Here is a 7,530-nt window from a genome sequence, read left to right on the forward strand (position 1 = left end):
TTGCAAATATTTTCTCCTAGTCAGTGGCTTTTCTCATTCTCTTGGCATGGTCTTTCAAAGAGCAGAAGTTTTGATTTTAATGAGGTCCAGCTTATTAATTCTTTCTTTCATGGATCTGTCCTTGGTGTATCTAAAAAGGCATCACTCTGCCCAAGGTCATCTAGGCTTTCTCCTATGTTATCTCCTAGGAGCTTTAAACTTTCTTTTTTTTAATTGTTTTTAATTTTAATTTTATTTTTTAGAGAGGGAGAGGGAGGGAGAGAGAGAATGAGCAGGGCACGGGCAGAGAGAGGGAGAGAGAGAATCCCAAGCAGGCTTGGAGCCTGATGAGGGGCTTGATCCCACGACCCTGGGATCATGACCTGAGCTGAAATTAAGAGTCGGATGCTTAACTGACTGGCCACCCAGGCGCCCCTAAACTTTCTTGGTTTTATAGTTTTGCATTTTACGTTTAGATCTATGATCCATTTTGAGTTAATTCTTGTGAAGGGTATAAGGTAGGTGTCTAGATTCATGGGCGGGGGGTCGGGGGGGGGGGTTGCATGCGGACGTCCGGTTATTCCTTAACCATTTATTGAGTAGACTATCTTTGCTCCATCGTATGACCTTTGTTCCTTTGTCAAAGACTAATGGACTCTATTTATGAGGGTCTATTTCTTTTAAAAAAATTTTTAAAATTTATTTTTGAGGGGGGCGGGACAGAGGATCTGAAGCAGGCTCCGTGATGACAGCAGTGAACCCAACACGGGATTTGAACTCATGAACCATGAGATCATGACCTGAGCTGAAGTTGGACACTCAATTGACTGAGCCACCCAGGGGCCCCTATGAGGGTCTATTTCTAAGCTCCCTATTCCGTTCCATTGATCTGTCTCTTTTTCATCAATATCACACTGTCTTCCTATCACCTCATAGTAAGTCTGCAGGTTGGGTAATGTGGGTCCTCCCATTTTGTTCTTCTGCGAATGCCCACTTTTAACTAGCTATAGATTATTTAATTAGCTATATCATTTTAATATCTGATAGGGCAAGCCTTTCTTATTCCTCTTTTTTTACATCCTTCAGAAGATAGTCCTCTCAGGGTGCCTGGGGGGCTCAGTCGGTCGGTTAAGCATCCGACTTGGGCTCAGGTCATGATCTCACAGTTCATGGGTTCGAGCCCCACGTCGGGCTCTGTGCCCACGGCTCTGAGTCTGGAGCCTGCTTCGGATTCTGTGTTTCATTTTCTCTGCCCCTTCCCCGCTTGTGCTCTCTCTCTCTCAAAATTAAATACACATTAAAATTTTTTTTAAAAAAATAAAAAGAAAATCGTCCTCTGAACCTAGTGCTTTTCTTCCGGCGCTAATTTCTTAAGAGGTCTTGGGTTTTGTTTTATGGGAATTAAAGTCCTTCATAGGTGGCAACAAGTTGGGGGCTTGGCGGGGGAGAAGGACTTCACCAGAAAGTACAAGAAACAGCTCCAGAGATCGGGGAGCGGACCTTGAGCACGGCCAGCCTGCAGACTAAGTGCCGGGTGAGAAATGAAGGTCAGGCCCACGGCTACTGCTTGTGGTCTGCAAGCAGGGGGATGGGGGGAGGGGCAGATCGTTGCAACTAAGGACAAGCGCAGTCACCAGGAGGAAAGTGATCTCCCAGCGGACTTCCTGGTGGGATGCCCAGCCAAAGGGGCCCTGAGGACAAACCATCTGGTGGAGTGGCCATCGAGGAGTCCAGCGAGGCAGGCGGTCCTTCTTAAGCAGCATGACTGACATTAGGGGCTGAGTAAACTTTTGTGTGAGGGTCGGGGCCGCCTGTGCATAGTAGGATGCTTAGCCACATCCTCGGTCTCTGCCCACTAGCTGGCCCGCTTCCCCTTGGGACAGCTAAACATGTCTCCGGACGCTGCCAAATGTCCCCTGGGGAGCAAACATCACTCCCAACGAAGCACCAAGGTCTCGGAGCCTATGCGGCAAACGAATAACCGACGGGAGCGTGTGCGGTCAGCCGGCCGGGTGCCGGCGGTGGAGGTGCCCGTTGGCCTCCTAGAAAGGGGAAGCGCGACATACCCCATCCCCACTCCGCCACATCCTGGCGGCCGGGGAGGGATGCTCGGGTAGCCGACTTCCTAGCGACGGCAGAAGCAGAGCAGGGGCAGAGACCGATGCGCTCATGCCCATCTGATGGAAGAAATCGTTGCCGGGGAATCGCCTGGCAGGGAGGGAACCTGAGGGCAGAAAAGGTATCCATCTCTGAGAACAACTGCACGTTTGGGGTGGAGAAAGGGAAACCATAGTACTTCCAGCTCGAGAGGTTTACGTCGCAAAGACTTGGCCAATCTCGTCTGCATGTCAGTCTCCCCGGGGGGGGGGGGGCGGGAGGAGGGGGGCGGCAGTGGCAGACTTATCGAGAAATGCCTTTACGTGAGCCGAGCCGGAGTTACGGGTCATGGTTACGGACGCTGGTTCATGCAGACAGCGGGCATTGGAAGCCTGGTGTGAAGAGAGTGCACGGCACACGGGTACAGGGGTGCTTTGGAAGAGTCGAGAGAGCTAAGCGGAGGAGGACAGGGTCTACGAGGGTTATCAGGAGGCAGGGGCCAGCACCTTACGAAAGGAGGGTCGCCTGGCTGGCTCAGCGGGCAAAGCATGTGGCTCTTGACTTCAGTGTGAGTTCGAGCCCCATGTTGGGCGTCAAGATTACTTTAAAAAAGTAAAAATCAGTGGGGGCGCCTGGGGGGCTCAGTTGGTTAAGCGTCCACTTCGGCTGGGGTCAAGATCTCATGGCTCGTGAGTTCGAGCCCCACACCGGGCTCTGCGCTGACGGGGCTCGGGATTCTCTCTGTCTCCCTCTCTCTCTCAAAACAAATAAATTCAAAACAAAACAAAACTCAGTTGAAGGAGGCAGTGTGTTAGAGACTCTCTAGAGGGACTATCGAGGGAACAAGTCTCACCAGTTCAATTTCTTATCCAAAACCACTTTTGTGGGGGCGCCTGGGTGGCTCAGCGGGCTAAGCTTCCAACTCTTGATTTTGGCTCAGGTCATGATCCCAGGGTCGTGGGACTGAGCCCCGCGTGGAGCCTGCTTAAGTTTCTCTCTCTCTCTCTCTCTCTGCCCCCCCCCCCCCACACAAACGTGTGCACTCTTCATCTCTCAAAAAAAAAAAAAAAGCCAAAAAACTTTTGTGTAGTTCTGACAGTGGAAGAAGTTTGGAGAAGGTGGCACTAAGCAGAGAGGCCATACAGTGGGGGTGGGGGGGGGGGGAGGCAGGAGGGAGCACTCACCGATGCTCAGATGTGCATGGCACCCGTAAATAACTAGATTGTGTCCGAAAGGACAGACACAGGGGCAGGGCTGGTTAAAGGGCTGGTTAACGGCCAGTATCCGTGTATATTTGTTGGTGCCTGTACCGCAAAGGGAATAATGTCCCTGCGTGTGGGCACAGATCTCCATCCTACAGCGAGATCTGGCGAGGCTAGAGGTGATCTGTGGAATATCAAATGGTAAAAAGGGCCTGACCTTGACCCATCCACTGTCCCTGCCCCACGTGCACTAACAGTGGAGAGAAGGGTCCAGAGACACGGAAGATGCGGTGGCTGGCAAGATCCTGTTACGCTTTGGGGTAGGTTGTAGTCAGAACGAACACGTATAACGTATAGACGTGCCAGACATCATTCTCTATGCTTTACACACGTCACTGAGTTTTCATGTTAGGAGGTAGGCACAATCCATACATCCATTTAATTTTTTTAATTTTTTTTTTTAACGTTTTTATTCATTTTTGAGACAGAGAGAGACAGAGCATGAATGGGGGAGGGGCAGAGAGAGGGAGACACAGAATCTGAAACAGGCTCCGGGCTCTGAGCTGTCAGCACAGGGGCCCGACGCGGGGCTCGAACTCGCGGACTGCGAGATCGTGACCTGAGCCGAAGTCGGCGCTCAACCGACTGAGCCACCCAGGCGCCCCCATACATCCATTTTAGAGATGAGAAAATGAAGGCATGGGGGGATGGGGGTTAACCTAGCCAAGGTCCCACAGCTCGGTAAATGAGGGCCGGGATTCTCACTCAGCCAGCGGGCCTTCGGGGTCCGTGAGCTTAACCACCATAGGCTACGCAGAAGAAATGTCCAATCTCTCAAAATGAGAATCATCATTAGAGAACGACCAAAGCTCCTGGGTAGGCTCCAGGGACGTGTAACTAGCCCATCCCCACCAAAGAGTCTCATCTAGAAGCACGGCTGGGCACCTGGGCGGCTCATTCGGTTAAGCGTCCCGACTTCCGCTCAGGTCATGATCTTGCGGTTGGTGAATTTGAGCCCCGCATTGGGCTCTGCGCTGACAGCGTGGAGCCTGCTTGGGCTTCTCGCTCGCTCTTTCTCTCTCTCTGCCCCTCCCCTGCTCGCGCTCTCTCCCTCTCTCTCTCGAAAATAAAGAAACGAGCTTAAAAAAAGAAACTTCCGAAGACTCAATCCAGTTAGTGACAGAAAAAGGCTGACCTTGGATTATCTACTTATCACCTCCCCTCTGCCTGCCTGCCTGCAGATTACTGCCTGGATCACTCACACCCCGGCTCGCAACGGGTTACCAAACACACATGTAATGAATGAATGACCTACAATTCCCAGACTGCAGCCCTGTTCGTATGATAACTTCTGTTGGTTTTCTAACAAAGGCACATGCAGTCAGCGTGCAGAATGCGTCCAGGGCCTTTAAGACTCAACCCTAAGAGACATCCTGAAGCCGCGATGATCATAAAATCCTACAGTACATAAAGAATGAGACTTGTAGATCAGATTTCAACCGAGGCTTGGTTGAAAACAGTTCTCTCAGGGGGAGGAAGCGAATGGAGCATGAGTTTTCTGAACAACAACCACCAAAAGGCTGATCCATTCAGTTGGAGTCTCAGGCCAGAGGATAAAAGAACCTGGGAAAAACAAGATGAAAAATGTTGCCTGATTTTATGTGCGCTCTTTGCACATTCCTTGCAGCAGTGATCGGTTTTAAGGGTCAGAGTTCATATGACAATTAGAATGAAGAAGTTAGTTTTTCAGCTTCCGGTTAAACTCTTTCTCAACACACACACATAATACTTCCTATTCATCCTTCAATGCCGTGTTCATGCCCTGTCTTCTCTGCAAAGCCTTTAAAAGAACAAAAACAAAAACAAAAACAAAAACTTTAAGAACGCTACGTTCAACCCGGGGCTCGAACTCATGCCCCCAAGATCATGAGAGTCGTGATCATGAGCCAGCCAGGCGCTCAAAGCCTTTTTTTGCTCTACATATAGAAAATCTCTGCCTATTCAAGCACTTGTCATCATCGCCACTGATTTGCTATTATCAGACTTCTTCATATCATCTTTTGATGCGACTAAGTCTTATCTCCCTCAACCACAATCTCTCTGAGGGCTGAGATATCTGTCCACATTGCCTTGCATATAACGAAGGCTCCAGAAGTATCTGCTTGTCTAAACTGGCTTCATTTTCTGGAGACTGTTCACGCACTTATTCCGTGCCAGGAACTTTTTTGGTTCCAGGGAAACAGAGGTGAAAAATCAGACAAAGACTTCACCTCTACGGAGTTTACCTTTTCGGGAAAAAAGTGGAAGATCTAAACCTTCTTGTCTCTCTAGAAAGTTGCAGGAAGTTGTAGCTGGAGACCATAAGAAATAGTACAGAGCAGTTGAAAATACCGTGGATTGTGAGTCGTGATCTACGTTGGCCTCATCCCTAATTTGATATATATCTTGAGTACATTTCTTTAAAAAAATTTGTTTTAAATGTTTATTCATTTTTGAGAGACAGAGAGCACGGGCGGGCGGCGGGGGTGGGTGGTGGGGTAAGATAGAGGGAGCCACAGAATCGGAAGCAGGCTCCAGGCTCTGAGCTGTCAGCACAGAGCCCGACGCGGGGCTCGAACTCACGAACTGCGAGATCACGACCTGAACCGAAATCGGACGCTCAACCGACTGAGCCACCCCGGTGCCCCGAGTACATTTCTTAACCATTTGTCATCTATTTCCCTGTATGTCATATAGGGATCACATAGTTACTGGGAGAATTGGATCAAAAAAGATGCAAATACTGCCGGAGGGAACTTCCTCAATCGGACAAAAAGCATCTATGAAAAACCCACAGCTAATACCACACTTAAAAGTGAGACTGGCTGGCTTAGTCAGAAGAGCATGGAACTCTTTCTTGATCTAAGGGTCGTGAATTCGAGCCCCACATTCGGGATAGAGAGGACTAAAAAACCCAGAAACTTAAAAAGAAAAGTTAGGGCTCCGTCGGTTAAGGGTCCGACTCTTAATTTCAGCTCGGGTCATGATCTCACAGTTTGTGGGATCGAGCCCCTTGTTGGGTTTCACGCTGGCAGCATGGAGTCTGCTTGGGATTCTCTCTCTCCCTCTCTGGCAATAAATAAGTAAACTTAAAAAAATAAAAGTTAAAGACTGAAAGCTTTCTCCTATAGTTACTGTGCAACCCAGACTAACGCCATCTTGGACAAATCTGCCCCGATGACCTGTGACATGAAGCCTTCTTGAGCAGTCCCTTTCCCCCACATTCTTCATTTAACCATACCCTTAAGTACACCCTTGGGGCATAATGTCCTTGATAGGGGTCCTCCTGGATGGTCCGCAAACATGTAGTCCCTAGCCTCTAGGGCTATAAAAGCAGGTCTCATGGGAAGGTGGGATTGCCCTAAGATCTCACCATAAGCCCTCTTAATAAACCATTTCCTGTCAGGCTGGATTTGTCAGCCTTTTTTTTCAGTCTTAATGGCTCCTACAGCCTTTGGAGGTTGTTTTGCATATACTACCCCCCCTCCTCTCTTTCCCCCTCTTTCATGGAACAATCAGTAATAAGACAAGGATGTCCGTTCTCCCTGATGCTATTTAATATTCTACTGGAAGTTCTAGCCAGGTTCTAAGTAAGAAAGTGAAATAAAAATAATGAAGATTGAAAAGAAAGAAGTAAAACTATCTCTATTTTCTTTTTTTAATGTTTATTCTTGAGAGGGCGAAAGAAAGAGCATGAGCAGGGGAGGGACAGAGAGAGAGAGAGAGAGAGAGAGAGAGAGAGAGAGACAGAATCTGAAGCAGGCTCCAGGCTCTGAGCTGTCAGCACAGAGGCCGACGCAGGGCTTGAACTCACGAACCACAAGATCGTGACCTGAGCCGAAGTTGGACGCTTAACCGACTGAGTCACCCAGGCGCCCCAAACTATCTCTATTTTCAGATGACATGATCTTATACAGAAAGCACTAAAGAATCCACCCAAAAAAAACCCTGTATTAAAGCTAGTGAATTCAGCAAGGTTTCAGAATACAAGGTCAATATAATGAATCAGTTGTATTTCTGTAAGCTAGCAATAAACAATCTGAAAATGAAATAAAAGCTTCATTTACAACAGCATTGAAAAGAATAAAATACTAAGGAATAAAATCAACAAAATATAAAACTTGTATACTGGAAACTCCAAAACATTATTGGAAGAAATTAAAGAAGACCTAACCAAATGGTAAAACATCCCGTGTTCAGGGCTGGGAAGGCT

The sequence above is a fragment of the Panthera onca genome, chromosome X, assembly GCF_046562875.1.
Source record: "Panthera onca isolate mPanOnc1 chromosome X, mPanOnc1 haplotype 2, whole genome shotgun sequence".
In the NCBI taxonomy this organism is placed as follows: domain Eukaryota; kingdom Metazoa; phylum Chordata; class Mammalia; order Carnivora; family Felidae; genus Panthera; species Panthera onca.